Source organism: Telopea speciosissima, chromosome 5 (assembly GCF_018873765.1).
Source record: "Telopea speciosissima isolate NSW1024214 ecotype Mountain lineage chromosome 5, Tspe_v1, whole genome shotgun sequence".
NCBI lineage: Eukaryota > Viridiplantae > Streptophyta > Magnoliopsida > Proteales > Proteaceae > Telopea > Telopea speciosissima.
Genome location: NC_057920.1, coordinates 50,795,050 through 50,817,814, shown reverse-complemented (window position 1 = coordinate 50,817,814; position 22,765 = coordinate 50,795,050). Strand labels below are relative to the sequence as shown.

Below are 22,765 nucleotides of genomic sequence, written 5' to 3'. Positions count from 1 at the left end.
TGATACGATAAGCGTTACTTACCATTGTCATCTCCTGTAATTTGTATACCAGATTATAATCAGACATGCCATCTATGTTCCATTCATAGATGATGCCACTTTGATATGTTGCTTGATGGGAGGAACCTCTTTCTTTGATTTGGAGATCTGGGAAAGTAGGTATGGGGTAATAATTTGTTGTGGTCTTAAAATTGCTAGCAATAGCATTTATTGTATCTGGATCTATATTTGAATCGATTGTTGATTCAGAGTGTGTTTTGTTTATGATGCTTATTTGCATATTTGAGGTCTTGTTACTGTAATTTGAGATGGTCGTTGTGGCGTCTCTGGGATTACCATTGAGTTAAGCCTTGCTTCTATTTCTTGTAATATTTCCTTTTTATTTAATTCCTTTGATTGGTTACTTGATATGATATATGGATTAAACAATGGTTTTGGTTTAACTATATTCTTTTCTTTATCCTAATCATCTTGTGTTGGTATCTTCTGGACTAAACATTCTATTCTAGACAATTGTTATCCTATAGTTTGCAAGTGCTGGTTTGTAAAATTTACTTGTTCAATTATTCTTTTTGATCCTTCAGAAGCTCCTTCAGTAACCTTAAAGGGTGACGTTGAAATATCAGTGTCTTTTACTATTAATTTTAACTTTTCCATGGGAGGATGAACTGATTCCATTATTATGTCATAATTTGTTCTCCAAACTGGATGTGTAGTATTTTGTACATTAATCTGGTTAAAAGGGTATTCAATGTTGTTATTACTAGTATAAATATCTAAATAATTGAAAAATAAGAGATTTGTTTTAATCTATTCATCTTATCATACCAAATGGTTCTAATTTCATTATGTTCTTCTATCGAGAATTGATCAAAGAACCATTCTCTTTTATCTTTGTTTCGTAGTGAATCAAAATCTTTTCGAAGTTTTGGTTTATCAATCTGAAAGTCTTCATCTTGAATGACATGTAAAGAAGTTGGAGTTTTCATTTCAGACTCTATTGGTGATTGTGGGGTAGACCTTGGGTATAAATTCCATGAGTTATGTTTTCATACGTTCTTATTCCTAATAAACTTGACTTTTCTAGAATTCTACTTACTATGGAAGGGATGTTAGAGCATGATGCTTTGCTTGATTCCTTATGTCTATGTCGAAGAAGGTTTAGAATTGATTTATAGCCTCTAGTCTCACTAGGTTTTCTATCAAAACTAATCGTAACTTGCTCGTCTAAGTTCTAAGTTATTGATTGAATTTCTCTATTTTGTTCGACTTGTGGAATAGGGATCTGAATTTATATTTTTCATTCTTCATGGAAAGATATAGATTTCCAAGTCACTATTTTAGGTAAAATAGTCATTGACTGCATGAAATCAGTATCAATGAATATCGTCTAACCTTTCAGGGATCTTTTGTGAGCTCTAGGGCTGATTGTTTTCATGGTTTTGTATTGGATCCGATGTACAAGTGCACTCGGGATAGATCCAAGCTTCATATTATAGTCGAATGTTTTGAAATTGATTTTAAGGGCATCTAGAAAATTTTTGTCATTTAAAAGGTAGACTGATATCTAGATAATAATTAAAGTGGACTGGTCCATGGCAAAGACTTATTTCGATGATTCCTAGTAGAGAATTGTCAAAGTCCAAAAATCTCTGATCTCTTAGAGCTAGGAGAAGGGATGTATTGAATCCTTCTCTGTGTAAAGGTTTGATAGCAACTTGGATTAACCCTATGTGGGTATAGTTGTAGCTTTGCTTTACTTGTATAAGGATCGAGGATCCAGAAGTTGGATTTCTTCCAGATCTGAAGAGAAATCAATGGTTTGTTCAACTGTTTTTATAGTTTCAGTGAAACTATAAAGATCTTGGTTGTAAACTTCTTTGGTAGGTACTTTGGGGATGATCCAATTTTGAAACTTGTTGTCAGCATCTCATATAAATTCATTATTACTGATAACACTATTGTTGAAAGTGCATTCTCCCAATGTATTAGAGGACATTGTCCAGAATAATCTACTCACACTTATCGGTGATATCTCTCATTTAAAATCTCATTTTACCTATCCATAAATGGAAAAAAAATGATCATATGCGAAAAACCGAGAAATAGGGGCTTACAACCAACAACCCTTTAACACGGCTCCAGAATGCATAATCACCTCTAACCAAGTAATAGGGTTGCAATGAAATTAGAGAGGGAGAGAGCACAATAAGAACAAGCCTATTATTTGAAGTAATGGCTCTGATACCAATGATATTATCGAGAATACATATACCAATGATATATATATATATATATATTATATCTATTTTTTTTTTTGTCTTTCAATTTATGCATATAATATGACATAAGGGTGTTAAATGCCAATGTTAAAAAAGAATGAATAAATGAAAACTTTAAAATACAAATAGGAAGAGAAATATATAATTTTTTTTTTTCGATTTGAGCAGGAGATGTTGATGAAGAAGCCTATTGAGCTCTTATAGAGAAGGAAGATAAAGAAAAATAAATATTTAAATAAGACAATAGAAGGAACTTAAAGAGAAAGTGGAAACCTTGTTCTCCAGTCCGTGAAATCTCCAATGGGTGAAATGAACTACATGCATAACAAACCTGTAGATTTGAATAGGCTACAATCCGTGAAGCTTGAAATCTCCAGTGGATGAAGTGAATTACAAACATAACAGACCTGCAGATTTAAATTGGCTGCAGTCCATGAGCTTGAATTTCCAATCGGTGAAGTGAACTTCATTTTAAGCATAGCAGAGTTGTAACCCGTAATTCCCAATGCAGTCTTCTAATCTACTTATCATGACCTGTAGATTCTAACTTCAGTTCAAGGATAGCAGAACTACTCTACTCATAGATCATAGATTAGAAGAGTAGAGTAGCTAACACCTACAAAAGAATTTAGATTCTGAAACCTGGGAACCACAAGCAGTACATGATAAGTATAACATAATATAAGTTATATTATATAACATAGGGTTGAAGTGAATTGACGTTGGCGGTTAAAGTGACCAGATCTCGGATCGGATCAGCCGATCTAAACGTATTTTCCGATCCGGTTACCGCTCCATATAACTTGGCATGGATCTTTTTAAACTCGGGATCGGTCATGGCCGATACTGATCCGATCCGGACGATATCAGCCGATCCAATCTAAGATTAAGAACCATGGTAACCACCATTCTAATTGTTTAACCCCTAAAAAAAATTAAAATCGTCCCCAATTCCTTAAAAGTGCAGTTAGAGATTTTCGATAAAAGTAACTATTTCTACTAATTCTTTACAACGAAAGAATTTTAAGTCCAAATTCTTGAGTTAACAAAACCAGAAAACATTACACATTCATTAGACTAAATGACATATCATTAGTATCCCCAAAAGGGTAGCATCATAGAAAAAAAAAATTTACATGATAATGTTCATATCAATCTAATGGCTCGAAACCTGTATAAGTACCTTACATTGGTTCTCCCATAAACGATAACATGAATATATTGCATGTACATCAATCAAAAAGTAAGGGTGAATCTCTAAAAAATAAAGGAAACTATGATCTTCATAATTTTTCATTCTAGGCAACCGCCTTGCCCTTGTCCTTCAAGCCATCATCTTTAGAAAAAGAGGGTAACCATGTGGGATGAGCTTACTAACCCAATGAGAAAGTCAATAATAACCTTTCACACAAACATACAATTTATGCAATACTATGATCATTCATTTTGTAACTCATCATTATAAAATTTTGTCATTAATAAGGGTCTGCCTTACGACATAACCATCATGTACTTGTCTATGTCATCTCAAGCACATAGAGGACGAGGCATTCCATACAAGATGGAATTCATGACTATGACATCTCAGGCCCGTAGAGGACGAGGCATTTCACACGAGGTGAAGATCATGACTGTAAATTTCTATGTCATCTCAAGCCTATAGATGACGAGGCATTTGGCTGGTCCAATCGAGTATCCTCATTTAGTTGTTTCATCATGAGCCTTTCCAACAAATTACCCTAATTGGAATAGGTACCATGTCATCATGGTTATCATTTAAAATCATTGTTTTTCATGTTCAATAAACTATGCATTTTGTTTCTAGGAAGAAACATTTACATAATCATTCATATACCTCATAGCATGTTATTCATTCATTGTATCACAATGTCATCCGTAACAAACCATTACATTCATTTACAATGATTCACACATCATTATTGAACAATTAAAATTAACCATAGGTTATTAAAGATTCCTCACATTGATTCAATACTTGTCTTTTTTATACAAAAGTCAATCAATCCTTATGACCTTTAAACCCTTGACTAGTTGACTATTGTGGATGTCTTATTGTAGCAAACATCCTCTTTAAGAATTTATTCAACTATTAAAATGGTCCCATAACAGTCTATGAACAAAACCTCAAAGAAAACAAGCAAACTTGTCATTGACAAGGCAGATGGGCGGACTAATTGCAAAATTTTGTTTTCCTTTGCCTCAACTTTCAGGGGTTTTTGACCCTTTTTGTGTAGTTATGGAAAAAACTCTATTTCACAAAAATTGTAGCTATAGATGTCTTCTTTCACCCAAAAAACAAGAATCCCTAAATTCCGATCCGAAGTGAGTGAGATATCACATCTAGAATATACATGGTCAATTTGTTCGAAATGAAGAATACAACAAAACTGAGATTCAAACATGGGGGTTTCCATTCTAATGCATCATACATGAAATACAACATATATTCATGTTCATGTCATCATTATAAACATAATGGAATCTCCAATTAACCTTTGAATCAACAGATTACAAAACCAAATGAGAATTTAGGAAAACATATACATTGTTCTTGACAAGTTCTTCCCAAAACCTAGGGTTTGAGGTCTTGAATCTTTGATTACTTGCACAATCCTTGTCTATTCTTCAAACCATTGTAGATCTATCAAAAATATAACGTGAATCACTCATAGAAGCCAACAAAAAACGTGAATCTATGCTTGATTGCAAAACCAATCCTTCCTGAAGCCATTTACCTTAAAAAACAGCAACTGTGTGCCTAAATCTTTGCAAATCTGTGATAAATCTCTAATTCCTTAAGAATCTAATACAAATATACCATAGTCTACTTGAATTAATCAACAAAAATGAAAATCTTAACTTGGTAACAAGACTAAATCATTTCATGGCTAATTTACCTTCAAGAAACTCCAAAGTTAAGTTCAAATTTGAGTAGATCACTTTAAGCTCAATCTAAAAGCCAAATCTTCATTTAAACTGATGTAATCAACCATCTAAATACTTTATTCAGCTTCATTTACTGTTTTCTTCCCTTTTCAAGCTCTTCTCTTTCTTCAAAGTCTCAAGAACATAAAAAATTCAGCAAAAGACTAAGAACTCTAAACCTTGTCTACTAATAAAGAATGACACTTTTATAAATTCTCTTAAATCACATGTACAAATCCAACATTGCTCCTTCATGATTTCATTTTCACCATTGCAATAGGCCAATAATCATCCATGCATAACCTTTAGACTTTCAAACTTTCCATCGTTGCCTTTGAACCAAACCTCAATATACCCTTATGCGTAACTCAAAGGTTGAACCAAGTACTAAATCTAATGAGTTGAACCATTGGTTCAAGCCATACATTATGCCATTCACATATATATTAAATAATCATAAAATACAGCAAAACAGTAAAATAGACATATACTTTAAAATAAACATGACTTTTTGCACTGGCTTTCCTCAACCAAGAACATCCATTTGTCAATACAAAACACAAATTAAATAATAAATAATATCAAGAATCGGGTTATTACAATTAGACCTGTGTGTAAGGGGGCAAGAGCGCTGACTGGAACAGGTCGCTATAATAAGTGGAGAGTTGGGGGGAGGGTGAGAGGGTCTAACTTTAGTTAGAGATCGAGACAACTGAGAGTTGAGGTAAAAGGAATAATAAGGCATTAGTGAGGTCGGGCTGCTAGCTTAACTGGGCTTGAAGATAGGATAGTGGGTTCGGGTCCTGGTTCAATGTTTGTGTATTTAGTTGGTTATTGAGAAATGGTGTGGGGATTAATGATGGGTAGGGGTTATTTGAGAAAGGCTCATTGGGAATGTTGAGAAATGCCAGTGACATGTAAGGGAAACCATGGTGATTAGCAATCATGGAAAGAAAGTGGGGCTGAGGAAAGGGGGGGACTGAGCTTGTTGGTGGGCGTGATTCCTTTTATCACAGAGCCAAATCTACTGGGGGTAACTAAGTACACTTCGAAGTTGGGGTGTATTCATGAGTGCCATGGTGAAGTTGATGGGCTTCAGATTGTGCAACACATCTCTGTTCTTCATGGCCTATCATACCACAGAAATAGCAATAAATCGACAACCTCTTGTATTTAAACTAGATTATGATTTGTGAACCATTCCGTCTTATGAGAGGAACATGCATTCGAAGTGGTTTAGAGATATCGACAGACACTCGAACTTGAAGAAACCTGATCCTCTTGCGAATTAGATTCCATTTATAAACATAGCTTTCGAAGAGTGACCAATCTTCACACCAATTTGTAGTGCCAATTTCAAAATTTTATAGTTCTAAAGGTACCTCGTGCAGTTGAATACATAACCTCGTTCAATTAAAGTTCCAATCCTTGGACTCTCTCTAATGTTCTAGAATCAGGAGGTTACCGGCTACAGTCTACAAACATTTAGCAATGACGTTTTCCAGGACGAGTTTGTGTTCAAAATGAAACCGATAGGTTCGCTCGAGATAAGCCTCGGCTCTCCTCTTTGTGTTCCATGCTATAGGTAGAGTTTCGGTTACCAACTGTGATTGATATCTCTTGCCTTCAATAATTTTCCGGACGACAGTGCTAGACCAGGATTCAGATAGTCTTTCCTTTGTCTCATAGTCAAGTGTGAAAGGATCATCATCTGAGGGATAATTTGGAGATGGATAATATGACAGTGAATATGGATCTAGGAGTGCAAGAGGTGGTGATTGGTACTCATGGATCATATGATTAGGACTAGAAAGAAACACAGAAGGGAGAAGGGGAGGCAGAAGAGAGCTGGGGATAGTAGCAAAATATAATTGGAGCAAAAAAGTCATGATGTTGTCGGAGGACATACACCCTAAAGGCGGAAGAGAGAAAACCAACCATTTAGTTTTAAGTTGCAAAGAGCTTCGGGAGGCTGAGTTCTTTGTGATTATTAGACCTTTAGACGAAGAACAGAGAGACAATGGTCGTGAAAACCCAATTTTCTCGACACAACTTCAATAAAAGACCATTCAAGGTGATCATACGCCTTCTTCCTGTCCAACTTCAAGGCTTAGAATTTATTGGGATCTTTTTTCCTCTTTAGAGTGTCTAGAATTGTTGCGACCAAAACATGACCGTCCTACTATTAATTGACATCGAATTTTAATTTTGGGAGCATTTAGTAAACGGGATGACTCTGAGATTGACCCCCTTGGAGCTGGAATCAATAAAGGAACGATCCCAATTAACACCCTTTCATAGACCCTTAAATCATATTTTATAATGAAATTTAGGCAGCTTTTGGTATGCATTCTAAGTTGATTTACTCTCAATGATAAAAATAGTTGTTTTTATCTCCCCTTAAGGGAAAAAGTTCTCTGTCCGGGAGTGTGGCCTACGCCAGCACTCCCATGAGTCTATGTCTCTCCTCCCAATGGGAAAAAACACCTCTGCCCCCTTGTTTTAAGGAAGAGAGAGATAGACATATGGGAGTGCTGGCGTAGCGTACAGAAAACTGCTTCCCTTATCTTAAATAATCTATCAAGAAAAGAAAAAGTAAATTACATAATATATAAAATAAATTAAAATATCCATATCTACGTCGAACAGATTCGGATAGTTTTCAAAACCGTTTTTCTTATACAACAATAGTAACAATAGAGCCTTATCCCAACTAAACCGTTTTTTTTCTTATACAAATTCCTTTACATACCTTTAATCAAGAAGGACAGGGTCTCCCTCACAAACCCTTTCGCTGCAATTCCATATTTGTCTTCTCCAATCTCCATGACTCTCAGCGCACAATGACAACTGAAGAAGAAAAATCTCCCTGAAGGCCAAGAACAGAGAGGGAGAGAGAGAGAGAGAGAGAGAGAGAGAGAGAGAGAGAGAGAGATGTCCTTCCTTCAAACAGCTCAAATTATGTCTCTGAACTTGCAAGTTCCCAACAAAAACCTTCCTTATCCTCATTACCCTCCTCTCTTATGCCCAATTCGCCCTCCTCGATCAATTTCCGTCGGAAAATCCCGGAAGTTTGTCGTGATTAATGGATGTTCTTCTCCGGCTCTGGTGGATGAAGACCTCACAGCACACTTAGAACACTGCTTCAGGCTCTCCCCTGCCGATTTGGATGCGGGCTTGCCTTCATTGTCGACGTCGTCTTCATCTTCTTCTGTTATGATTGCCCCTGTTATGAAGGGTCGTACGGCGCGTTAGGAACGGTGACTCTTGAGAAGTCAAAGCTTGATTTATCGCAGAAGCAATCCAAGTCTAGTCCAGAGGTTCGTGTTATCTTGGTTGTTTAATTGGCAATGGCAGAAATGCTTTTGAGTTATTGTTGGTTAAATTTGTGGAATATTTTGCAATCTTCTTTTAACTGAGGAATGGGTTGCATAATGATTTTCTTTCAAATGGGGTTTCTCTTACAAATTGTTGGATTTGGGTCGTTGGTTGCCAACTTATGTTTAATGGGCAACTGAGTAGATATCAAAATTTTCAGTCCATAGGTTTTCCTTATTTATATTTCAGTGATCACGAAGAGACATATACAGTTATTGCCTTATTGATAAATAAAGTGACGTAAAGAGTTATATATGAGGGAATAGGAAGGCCTTTCTGTATGATAGTGCAACTAGTAGGACTGCGTTGAAGCCATGTTAGGGTGTCTGTCGCCATGGTTCATGCTAAATAAGCCTTGGGAGTGTTGAATTTCTAATTCATGCAACTTCTTCTCCTTGCATGACTAATTGTTGATATTTTTGGTACTTAAAAACCTTAATTTTTGAAGCTTTAAAGCCTTTAATTTTGGAAGTACCCTCTTAGTTATAAACAGATATTTACAGAACGCAACTTAAGGAGGATCTTGGGTATGGAACTGGAAGATGACTTTTTTAATCTTCTAGTTACTTGGGTTTGGAATTTATGGTTCTGAGGATGTGCATTGGTGTTGAAAAGGAGTTCCTCTAGAAGAGAAAAGTTTGGGGAAGAAATTATATTTCTTTAGTTTTGTACTTATCTAACGTGACTGGAATATAGAGGTCCCTGATACTTGTAGTTGACATTAAAGTGTATAAACAAGTTGTGTCTGGAAGCTTCTTTGGTTTGGAGGTAGTGAATGTAGTGAAATGCATAGTTTCTTGGCTCTGAGTTTAATTTGCTTTGTGCTCTGTTCATGATTTGTTTTTCTTATTTGGCTGGTGTATCCAATTATCTGGACTAGATTCTGTATCAATTCATTGAATTTTCTCAATTTTCTTAATTCAACAGGACAACATTCTGTGTATGAAGTTGGTCTTTGTTAACTTGAATTTACTTACTCATTCCATTAATTCTATTTGATAAAGACAAATATTTGGATGTGAACCGTGTAAGTAATGTAGTTCTAGATTGAAAGTAATCAAACTAGAAACCAAAACCAGAAGCTGTATCAAAGGATGACTCGATTAGGGTTTATTTAAGGGAAAGGCTAAATTAGGTTTAGGGTTATGGAAGTTAGGGTTTAGATGTTAGGTTTAATGTAAGGTTGCTGATTTACTAATTCCAGTGATGAATTAAACTCAAACTAGCAAAACAGTGGGTGTAAACTGAATCGACAGCAAAGGTTTATGGTGAAAATAGGTTAGATTAGGGTCAGGGTTTAAGGGAAGAGAAATTAGGATTCCTTGGGTTTGGCTGGGCAGAATTACACCCAACTTGGATCGAGTTTTCCAAAGAGGCAGGGTAGCACTCGATCTGAGTTTGGAGTGATTCTCACGGCTAGAATGGGCTGGGGTGAATTTAGGTCTTGGGAAAAATAAGAAGCAAGGGGAATCTAGGGTTTGGGGATTTCAAACTTACTTGTTGGTGATGAACAAACTTGAAATCAGACTTGTTGATGATGAATGAACCTTGAGATCAGAACTTGAATGTAGAACAGTGATGAAGATGCCAAAAAGTAACCAAACGAACCACCCGGGCTTCCATCGCAAGGTGTCAATCAGATCAAGCCCCAATTCCGTCAGCCTTGATCAAACACAAGACAAAGATCTTCTTGGAGAAGCCAAGTTGCAAAACAAGAGCTTTGAGAATTGGTTTTTCAAATTGTGAGAGGTAAGAAGAGCCTCCCATGAATTGTATTTATTTATAAGGCCTAAAGGTCAACTCTTATTCAGCCTAGGAGTGGAAACCCCCCCCTAGCCGACTCTATTACAGAAACAGCCCCTTTCTCAAAACTGTGGAGAGGAGTGGGACACTTAAGTTGTCACATGACCACTGAAACAACTGAAAAGAAATCTACTTAATTCACTTAATTGAACTACTGGTTCAAACCAGCTTTAGACCGGTTCAATTTAAAACACAAAGACATGAAAAATAAAACTAAGTATAGAAAACTACTAAATACTAAACAACTACTTGGACTGCTTGGACTTCTTCTTATGGATATAAGTCTTCAGATCTACATCAGTAAGTGGGTTGATGATTTTATCATGGTATATTTAAAATTGTAACTGTTGTATAACTTGGGAATAGTCATAAATCTGTTTGGAAAAGGAACATATTAAGTAAGAAATTTTAAGCTGAACATACTATGTATGTTCAAGGTATGTCAATTTTTGGTGTCATTATCAGTTTATGATTAATGTTAGGCTTTTCTGATAAGAGAGTTAGTGGCTGTTAACTTAGTAACTGTGTTCTTTAAATCTATTAACGAAATGAGTTTTATAATGAGAAGATGTATTCCATCATTATTCTGACTTTTACTTTTCCTGAATGGGAAATGTGAGTAATGATTTAATAGAATATATGGTCCCCGATGGACTGGAATGGCTGAAAAAGACTTTTGTAATCAATTACAAGTAGCTTTGATAAGGCTCTGTTCAGTTTGCTGGTTGAGTTTAGGATATGGGCATTAACCTTGATTGTGGATAAAAGTTAATCTTCCCAACCTTAAAACATGATTAATCTTTTTTAATGCAGCAGTTGATAAAGGAACTGTAGAACTGAATGCCTCCATTAGTTTTTCTTTTGATAATTACTGGATACCTCCATTATTGCAATCCCTAAACCTGTTCAAACATTATCCGTGCTGGGAGAGTATGATTCACTATTTCTCTACCTAGATTCACTTCTCTTGATTGGACACAAGATTTCCTGATGATATTCCTGACCCATGATCAGTCATGTAGATTTGCTTACTTTTCAGATAAATCTAACTTTACTCGATTCCGATCAGCCACACTTCCTGACAGTAACCTCATGCACGGTTGCAACTAGAAACCCTAATCATAATTAGGGATATTGGGTTCGAACTGCAAGTAGCTAAGAGGGAAGATTAGGGTTGGAGAAATAATAACAGGCACTGGAATACATTTATTGGAACAGAATATATAGGAAATAGGTCACAAGCAAGGGAAAAGAATGGAACAGAAATTAGAGCAGAAATAGGATAGAGAAGGAGTGATGCGGATAACTCACATAAATGGGGTTATTTTATTAGATTTAAGCCTTGGGTTGGGTTATGTATGTGTTGGGCTTTGATCCCACGTGTTTTCATTGTGATGGGCCACTTTAGTGGGCCTAAAATATGGGTAGAAGGTAGGCATACGGAATTAGGCTTCATTAGCTAGTCTTTAATTTAGGGAAAATTACACCCCTCCCCTACAGTTTATAATATGTTACAAACAGACCCAGACCGTTAGTGTCCCTCCGCTAAGTCTTGACTTGAGTCAAGACTAATTCATTTAATGCCCAAAATATCCTTCTTTCTTCTTCTTCTTCTTCTTCCTCCTGCAACCCCTCCCGTCTCCACACCTCAGTCCCGCCGGAAAGCCACCTTCCCCTCCCCAAACCGGCCTACCCATCCCACTGAATTTCATTCTGTATCTGCCGTTCTGATCTGAGAAATCCTAACAATAGTGAAGTTCGATGACTTGATCTCTAGCAGCATCGGTGAAACACCGGACAGCTGCACTGTTTGTCTGTATGAGTTCGAGGGTGGAGAAGAGATCAGACAGTTGACGAACAGCCGACACATCTTTCACAGGTGCTGTTTGGATCGTTGGATGGATCATAAACCCCTTTCATACCCGACGAGTTGCAGGAGGTGTTCAACGAACGTCTCTGGGCTGCTTCTGGTATTCCAGATTACTACAGCAAGTACTCTTTGGTTTCGGGTTTGTAGCTTTTGATTTTGAAGAGAAGAAAAACAGCAGGCCTGGGAAGTACTTAAATGTACATATAAAGTGGGGGAAACTCCGAGAATCCGGAAAAGATATGGTTTTTAATGGCTGTCTCTGCAAGTAATTTCTGCAAAGATTTCGCCATCACTTGGCACGATGGTCGTGCCAAATTACTTAACAATGGGGACCTTCTCACTCTGTCCCTAGACAAAGCTTCCGGCTCTGGTTTTCATTCCAATAACGAGTATCTGTTTGGGAAGATTGATATGCAGCTCAAGCTCGTTCCTGGCAACTTCGGTGGCACTGTCACCGACTATTATGTAAGCTCCCGTTTTCTCCTCCCTTTAGTTTAGCTCTTCTTGTATAAAGTTTCCATCTTAATTTCTGACAAAAATATGCCAAGTCCCCAATATCTTTTATTCAAAAGTGAAAATCTGTTTATCTTCAAAGGATGAGATCGATTTTGAATTCTTGGGGAACCTCAGTGGATATCCTTAAATTCTTCACACTAACATGTTCAGTCAAGGCAAAGGCAAATGAGAGCAGCAGTTCTATCTGTGGTTTGACCCAACCGCTGACTTCTTTGTGGATGGAACACCCATAAGAGAGTTCAAGAACTTAGTCAAAGGGGGTTCCCTTCCCAACCAACCCATGAGGATCTATTCTAGTCTCTGGAATGCAGATACCTGGGCTACCAGGGGTGGGCTTGTCAAGACTGACTGGAGCCAAGCTCCCTTCACCACCTCCTACCGCAACTTCAGTGCCACTGCCTGCGTTTGGTCTTCTGGGTCATCTTCTTGCAACTCGAATTCTCCCTCCTCTGCATCTGGCAATAACAACAGCTGGTTCTCTTACAGAGGAATGCCACCATCTGCATTCCCATCTTAGTAGCTCTCCCTAATCTCTCTTACACTCTTCAGGAATCAAGATGGGGATTGATTGGCCAAGAGAGAGAGAGCATGGGTGGGGGCGGGGAGATGGGATGTGCCAGCAGCAGGGGTAGGGGCGGAGTTGCAGGAAAGGGGGGTGGGGGCGGGGCTGCAGGGAAAGGGTTAAGGGTAAAATAGTCTTTTCCAAACTATAACTAAGACCAGGCTAAAACCATCAGCCAGAGGGGTTACGAGTGTAATTGTTGAAAACACAGGGGAGGGGGGGTGTAATTTCCCCTTTAATTTAAGTTATTTTTTAAGTTGTTTAGATAGCTTGGAACACTCGCACCTTGTGTGAGAAGGTTTCCTTTTATTATTATGTTTATTAATTATGTTACTGATACTTAGAAATGGGATTTTACTTTCCTATTCAGATTAGAATTATGTTTTAGCTTTTATAAATATCTTGTAAGAGCCAAAGCTCAGATACGAGTTATGATGAATAAAGTTTGAAATTTTCTTCAATGGATGTTGTGCGATTCAGTGGGGGGTGAGACATCCTTGGAGGGCAGTCAAATTCTGTACCTTGTTGGTGGGAAGCCATAGTTATCCTTCTTGTTCTTCTTATTCTCTGTTTTGTCTTCCTCAAATCAGTGTTGTTTCATCTAATTTAATTCAAGCTTGCTGTTCTCTATTGAATCTTAGTTTGGGTAGGTTTATCATCCTCTTTTATTGTTGAATACATACTTTTCTTGTTGAGAACCAAATCACAGCAGGAAGTATCTCAATTTGGGCTGGTGGATACCCTATTTTTTACTTCTTTTCAGCAAAAAACGAGATTCACCGTTATGGGGAATCTACCCATAAGACCAGGGAGATCTTTAAGGGCATCAAATACTGTCCTTAAGGGACCTTCGACCAGGGTTTGAAGTGGATCAGATTTGATCTGCTGATATTAATTTTCTCATAAATTCTGCCTGTTGTCTGAACCAGACCTGAATATTGTCTAATTACTTTAAATCCAGCCATTAGATTTGAATTAGCCTGCCAATAGTGAAACTCGACCAGACTTTGAGGTTAATCTGATTCTTTGATTTTGAGTAATTAGACAACAACAACAACAACAACAACAACAACAACAAAAACACAGCCTTATCTCAACTAAATGGGGTCGGCTACATGGATCCTTAAAAAACAAAGTAGTAGGAATAAAAAATGAAGAAATGAGATAAAAAAAAGTGAGAAGTGGAAAAAAAAATGGAAGCTGAAAATAAAAGGAAAAATGATAGCCCAGGAAATTAGGAAAATCTGACCTTTGGATCATTACCATCTTCTGAAGAGCATCTATTTTTATTTATGTGTGAGTGCTAATCAGCGTTTGACCTTCATCTGAGAAGGTTGACTTTTGTTGACTTTTCTGGTTTGGAGACTTGGTATCCTGAAAGAGGGGTGTGTAACCTAAACCTAGGGTTCATCCTAACTACTCCCCACCAAGGAGATTTAAAATTAACTCAACAACCCAAGGTCTGATAGGGTTGAAACTCAGGTCGAGTTGCCCGTTCTAACGGGTGTATCAGTGGCTAAAATGTCACTGAATTCTCACAACATTTAAGGGGTGTGATGGGAGCAGGGTTGGTTGTAAACTGAAACGGGGCAGGATAGCAGGACAGTGATGAAAGAGGTCTGAAACAGTGGTTGTTTGTGGGGTGGTTTTAATGCAGGTGCACTACCTTGGATTGACCCAATCCCAGTTGGGTATCCAATGCAGATGAACCGGGTCCAGTTTGAGTTTTTGGATCTGGTAGGATTTTAGGAATTTATTTTATTTGGGGAAAATGTCTTTTTATTTTCCTTATTTGAATAAGTTTCCTAGTTAGGAAGTTAGAGTCTTTTATTTCTCTTTATATATGATGTAATTCCCCATCATTGAATAGATTGAAAAGATGATTTGAGTTGATTGTGTTTGAGAGCCTGCGTGACTGTGAGTATGTGTGAGTTTCTTCTCCCCCCCTTTCTAATGTGTGATTTCCTCTATTCCCCTGCAACTCTGAGACCCCTCTCAGATTTCTTCCCACTCCCTACTGGCCCTCTACCAATTTTGGTATCAAAGCCGAAGGATCCATCTCCTTCCCTTCCTATTAATTCTGTTTCTCCTCCCTCTGTACAATCCCTTTCCTTTCCCCTGTAACCCTCTTCCCATTGACTTCCACAACAACCTAATCTTCTCTCCCGACAGTTGCAACAACACCCCACCTCCTTTTTGTTTTTCCCGCTGTGATAACGAACACATCATCCAAAAAAAGAGTCAAAAGGTGCTTCCATTGAAACCCCCCCTTCAACCCCCTTCTGTTACACCGCAACAACCCCACTGCTTCCTTTTCTTTTCCCCACAACTCCAATTGATTTCCCCCCTTCACCTTAATGTTTCGCCAGCAACAAAAAGAGAGAGAGAGAGAGAGAGAGAGGAAGAAAACTGTAGAAAACCTAGGACCTGTAACCAGTAACTAGAGAGAGAAGAAAAGAGAGAAGAGAAGATGGAAGAAAAATTGTAATGCTTGAGTGCTTGAGTGATCTAATTGATTAGACAAGCCCTCTATTTATAATAAAGGGAAATATTACAATAGAACCGAACTGCCCCTACCCTAGCCGATTCTATTAGAAGAGTCAGCAGTATATAATGAGATAATAAATAAACAAACCCAAAAGGACCAGAATACCCCCACAGTATTTTGGTGTACATATTTCAACACTCCCCCTCAAGCTGGAGTATACATATATAAAAGAAAAGCTCCAGTTTGGACCAATAAGAATAACAAAAAAAAAAAATAAATAAATAAATGCTACACTAGTCTTGAATAGTAGTCGTAGACTCCAGTGAGCACAGAGAGAACTCCAATCAACCACCATAAAGCACACACTCCAAGCATTCTAACACTCCCCCTCAAGTTGGCGCATAGAAAGCACATATGCCCAACTTGAACGAAATAGGATGAAACAACTTCCCAAATAATCTTGGACATAATAAATCTTCAAGAACTGGAAATAATTGATCTTCAAAACTCGGACAGACTTGATCAACAAACCGCGACAGATTTGTTCTACAAAGCTTGAGAAGAATCGTTCTTCAAAATAGAGAGATGCACCGATCTTAACAAAGGCAGACACAATCTTCCAAAAAAGGCAGCTTTCATCGATCTTAGTAGTTGTCCAGTGATGAATCTCGGATCGTCACAGTGACATAAAATCTTGAAGATAAATAAATAGGGCAGCAAACATCAGAAAAAACTGAATCAACCCAACTGTAGATCCTCAAATAGGCATCCAAATAAGATCCCAAAATATCTTCAATACTTCAATCTCCCCCTCACGGCAAATTCAACCCAATAACTAAAGATACCCAATGGCAATGGTGGAAAAAACTGATCTTCAATGTTTTGCACAAATGTTCTAAAATGGCTGCAAGGTTCTGCAAGTTCTGCAATGTCTACAAGTTTCTGTAAGTTCTGCAATGTAATTGTACACAATCTCCCCCTCACTTGTAGTAGTACACGTGGACAAATAATGGAGATGATGTAAGGGATAATGGCAAAAGTGTAATTGTCCAGAATTTTCCAAAGGTGCTATGGGAAAAAGGAAAGAATGGCAAAATGGTAATTTATCAAATATTTCCAAGAGGAGTTATGGGTAAATAACAAGCAATGCAGATCTGAGGTTCCAAAAAACTGACTCGGATCGCTTAGGGGCCCACCCAATTAACAAATAAATCAAATTTAAGTAGTAGTGGCAATCTGGTAAATAACCAAGGAATCGTGAGAAAAGGGGAAAGAAAGTACCGTCTCCTACATCTAACACAAACCAGAGGCGGAAAACCAGATTTGATTTTCAAGGGAGGAACTCACTCGATTGGCTTCTGTTTACCTTGAGATTTCAATCGATGAATAATAACCCAAGACCCTTCTGAATCCCAGTAATATCAGACCTAAACAGCCAATATATTCCAAGAAGGATTGGCTGAAACAGATCTGGCGGAAAGCTTAGATTCAGATTTGATTTCTGATTAGAACTTCAAACATAGAACAAAAAACGACTCAAGGCTGTGAAGGATGAATTGTTTCTATTGCAGGGATGTTTCTTTACAACCTCAAACTGTTCTGAAGAGAAGCAGTAGAGATCGATGTAGCAGCAAATCAGTAATCTAGAAAGCAGATCACGCAACCTATACTGCATTGAAGGAGGAAGAACCCTAGTCGATAGTAAGAAAATCATCTTCAGAAATTTGCCAGGGCATCTGAATCGATACTAAAGGAATAAATCAGCAGGTTCAGTAACTCTCAACAGGTAGCAGTTGAGAATATCCTTCGAAATACACCATCAAATTAAGAAGAAGATTAAGAGAACCAGAGTTCGATTGCACAGCAGCAAACCAGGGGCATAATATCATACATCTGCTGAATCACATAAGGAGAAAAATAATTCCACACCACCTGCAGTGTCGTCTTCTGCCCCAAACTCGGTCAATGGCAGAAAAACAGCATGAGAGAAGAGGGTTTATACCAACCCACTTTCAAAAACTGGAGGGAAATCCGGCGAAAACCAAGGGGATAACCAGGCCTTCTTGGCGGTGTTGTCTTCAACAATAGAAACCAAAGGTATGCTGGTATGCAGGAATTTAAAAAAAAACGACATACTAGAGGCAGAAATCCTATTTGTAAACACCTCCAGATCAAGTCATCATACCAGGAATCCAATCGACTCCAGAAAACCAGAAACGATAGCAGTAGCGATACCAGAAAGGATTCCAGAAATATACTGCAAATCTTGGAGAGAATCAGTCACTGGTTGCCTAGCTCTGATACCATGTAGAAAACCTAGGACCTGTAACCAGTAACTATAGAGAGAAGAAAAGAGAGAAGAGAAGATGGAAGAAAAATTGTAACGCCTGAGTGCTTGTGTAATCTAATTGATCAGACAAGCCCTCTATTTATAATAAAGGGAAATATTACAATAAGACAGAACTGCCCCTACCCTAGCCGACTCTATTAGAAGAGTCAGCAGTACATAATGAGATAATAAATAAACAAACCCAGAAGGACCAGAATACCCCCACGGAATTCTGGTGTACATATTTCAACAAAAACATAGAGTGCGAAAGGCATTAAAAAAATAAAAAAGAGAAACCGCAGCAAAAATGAAGGAAACATACTTGGGTTCCATCGAAGTTGCCATCCCTTGTTGAAGTCCAAGTGTGTGTTGAACTCCTTGTCGGACTCGAACTCCACTGCCGGCTTCTTCGCATCGAAGTCCTTCTCCGCAAGTTACAAAGCTGCCTCCTTCTTCGTGTCGTCTCCCTCACGTCAAGGCCTTCACTATTTCTTTTTTTTTCGTTTTGAGTAGCAGACTCCAAGTAGGAGACACGATTCACTTTTATTTCTCTTCTTTTTTTTTCCTCTTTATGTTCCTATACTGCCCCTTCTTTTCTTCTTATCCCCTTTGTTCTTTTTTATATTTGGTTTCCAAGTTTATCCTTTCCCATATATAATACTCCCTTGTTGGTTATCATTGAACTACCCATAATTACGGTACTGTCACCTTAATATGATTTTTACTCCATTTACAATTCTGCCCTTGTTATCATAAACCCACTACATCATAGAAGTTGATCGATACGATTTATTCCTTTCAATTTGTGATGGGTTCCGAAAATTGCAAAAACAAAACTTTTTAATTTGAAGACAGCTTTTCGGGAGCTTGCCAATATTAGCAACTTCTATGATAAGATGTCAAACATGATACAATCGTTAGAAGGCGGATCAGATGTGGACAAAAAGTGACAATCAAACTGAAATACACGGTCTGATCAAAGTTGCGATTGAAGAATTGATCGATGGTCCGATTTCAGGTGTGAAACCCCACGATCAGATTCCCATCGAAGAGAGGTCGTCTGCTAATGACCATTAGAAGATCGTGATGGTTGATCATGAGATGCGCTGGATCATAACCCCATCAAAGTTGATATTTTTTGGATGCCGATCGAGTGGTACTAATTTTCTCATTTTATAAAACTTGTGAGCCAGTGTTTCTCAACACTGGGGGAATTAATGCAGGTGTACTACCTTGGATCGACCCAAACCCAGTTGGGTATCCAAATGGAGATGAACCGGGTCCAGTTTGAGTTTTTTGGATCTAGTAGGATTTTGGGAATTTATGTTATTTGGGAAACTAATGTCTTTTAGTTTATTTTAGAAGTTAGCTTTGTAGGGTATTTGGTTTCCTGATTGTTCTTAGTTTCCTTATTTGAATAAGTTCCTAGTTAGGGAGTTAGTCTTTATTTTTAGGAGTCTTTTATTCTCTTTATATATGGTGTAATTCCCCATCGTTGAATAGATTGATAAGTTGATTTGAGTTGATTGTGTTTCAGAGCCTGCGTGGCTGTGAGTGTGTGCGAATTTCTTCTTCCCCCCCTTTCTTATGCGATTTCCTCTCCTCCCCTGCAAGTCTGAGACCCCCTCTCAGATTTCTTCCCATTCCCTATCGGCCCTCCACCAGTTTTAGCAGGTTATGCTGTCAGGAATAGTGGGTGAAATCAGAGCAAAAGGGATGATTTGAGAGACATATAGTGAATTGAAGGTGGCCGAAAAAGTTATCTAAATCTGAGTAGCTGTTGGGTATTTAATTGAAAAATGCTCACATGTGGTTAAAGGCACACTAAAACCAAAGAAAGAAAGCTAAGAGCTGTAGAACAGAAACTCATTAACTCACCAACAAAGGCAGAGGGAATCCACCCTTAGAGCCTGAAGAATCCTCCCCAGTTGACCAGTGAATCCACACTAAAAAACCAACTGCAGCAATTTTATTCAATTCTCAGTATTTGTGTTTATCCCTATTTATAATGAAGGGATCAGCCCTTAGACTTGCTTTAGAAGTAAGAAACTCTTCTAAACAAAAATAGAAACGATCTAAAAGAAATTCCAACTCAGACTTAGGCTCTCGATATAATAACCAGAAAAAGAAAGTAAGAGTCTAAGACTAAGCTCATAATAGAAACTAAGACTAAACTGCTGCTGCTGTTGACTGAGAAAACTTTCAGAATGCTGCTGGAATACTAGAAGGGCAGATTGATTGGGCCTTTTTGTGCCATTCTCTCTTGGCTGCTGCGTCAACATGAGCAATACATAAGCAGAGAGAAGGTTGGAGATAGAAAATCATAGTGAAACTAGAATTGAACCCCCCTACAATCCACATGACCAGCCCTCTTTAAAATGGAAAGAGATTATAAATTAAATTCCAATTACTTATGATCGTGCTCTAGTCAACTGTAATAAGATGTTCCCTATTGTTTAAATTGTCTCAAAATTGGTCTTTTGATAGATAAGGAGCTTGGGACAATTCTGTTGAAGATACTGCCGCATCAGTGCTGTTGGTTGGCAAGAAAAGAACCGCAAGCTTTCAAGTATGTTTCACTGATCAGAACATATCTTGCAAAGCTCAAGCAATGGAAAGATAATCAACAACATAAAAATCTTCTTGTTGAATAATTGACTTGGGAGGTTGTATACTCTTCTTCTTGCATAAAGACCTATGTTTGATGCATATCTTCTTCAAGTTCAGCTAATGTAGTTCTAGATAGGGTAAAGCCCTACTAGAAGCCAATTAAACCAGGACCAATAACAAGGAACTAAGGGGTTGTTGGTTCTGCAGTTTCAGTAGGACAGAATTGTAGTTTTAGGTCAAATCTAGGGCTTAGGTTAGGATAATGGAAGGGGGGCTTAGGGGGTATGGGTAGGCAGGTTTACAGGACTCTAATAATGTAGGTATTATAGAGTTTTAAGTGTTTTGAAAATTCTGTAAAACTGGGCAGTAAGTCAGGATTGACTATGGGTTTTGGGAAATTAATGAAGAATGAGGAGATTAGGGTTTTAATGGAAAAATATGGCTGAGCAGCAAGATCTAGAGTTTAATGGAATTCAAACAAAAATAAAGGGGGATCAATTGGGGAAAGGAGTAGAGGATTAGAAGAAGAAATTAATGAATAATTTGTAGCAAAAATCCACTAGCAGCAGCTTGGACAGAAGTGAAGGGTAGAACCACCTTCGAATTGGGATCCTCCCGGCCGTCACGGCATAAGGAGTTGATCGTATTCCACCAATCCCTTTCCACCTTGATAGAACCACAAGGATGCACACTCACAAGGAGCATAGGAGCAGCAACAATGGCAGCCAACAAGCAAAAGCTGAGTTTTTATTAATCAAATTCGTGTCCAAGGCTTTGCCCCCTTACAATCTTATATAAAAGACTCAAAAATAGATTTCTACTCTAAGAAGAAAAGGTCCAACCCAATCCTTAACCTATTAGATAACACTTAAACTGACTAGGAAACTAAAATACTAAAAGAAATAGACTCAAAACCTGGCTGGACTTATAGAATCCTAATCCAGCTCAACTTACATCACATGACCACTTAAAAGAGTCACATGATCACTTAAGTGATCACATGACAACTAATTACATAAAAATCAAAACTAAGGAATTAAAACAGCTAATCCCGTATGCAACCTAATTACCCATATTTTAGGCCCATAAAAGTGGCCTATTACATAGAAAACCCATGGGATCAAAGGCCCAACATACATACAACCCAACTGTGAAAACCCGCAAAAAAAAAAAAAAAATTGAACTTTTAAAACCCGAGTGATTTCAGGTTTTGGTTCAATATTTTCCATGCTAACCTCAAGCTATGGGCAGCATCACATCTTTTTCATGTGCTTGGCATGCTGGTTTGATGGCCTGCGAAGCCTCTCTCTGTCTTAGGCCGAATCCCAGGTAAGAATCCCATTTTATATGTATATATGTTGTATTTCTAATTAATTAGTGTATTAGGGGCAGAATAGTAATTTTTACCTTGTGGGACCTACATCCCCAGTGGGAAATCCAATTCCTAACATTTACCCGTGTTCGGATTGTCCCTGATGTCGTATGATATCATTATATAATTAGAATAATGAAATAGGTACGAAATTCTAATTAAAATCTGTTTTAAGAATCTATTTTAGAATCTGATTTTTAACTTAGCTAAACAAACAGCCCCTTAACTTAAGCACTATATATATAGAACTTATTTCCAAATTCACTATTCACATCTAAACTAAAGGGAACTCGATTCAGCCTTGGTACCTTAGGGAAGAAGAAAGGAAAGTGGGAGAAAGAGAAGGAGAAGAAGGAAAAGAAGAATCACCTTGGAGTCTTTCATCTTGGTATTGGCATGGGAGCTTCAAGATATCCTTTAGAGACCTTGGAAACTTAGAAGCAAACTGCCATCTACTAATTCTTATTGCAGAATTTAAGTAAGTTAATCAAATACTACTGTATCCATCCTCTTCTTCCCTAATTTCTTCCTTAATTTCAGTCCTAACTGATTCAGTCATTAAAGCTTTAAAAACTAAGCTTTATTAACTAAAATTCTACTTGTACCCTA

General features: G+C 37.7%; 2 pseudogenes; both read left to right on the top strand.

Moving 5' to 3' along the window:
* Window positions 1-8,189: 8,189 nt before the first annotated feature.
* The window catches only part of LOC122663046, a 41,488-nt pseudogene continuing 26,912 nt past the window's right edge, over window positions 8,190-22,765 (top strand).
* LOC122661717 lies at window positions 12,529-13,312 on the top strand (annotated as a pseudogene).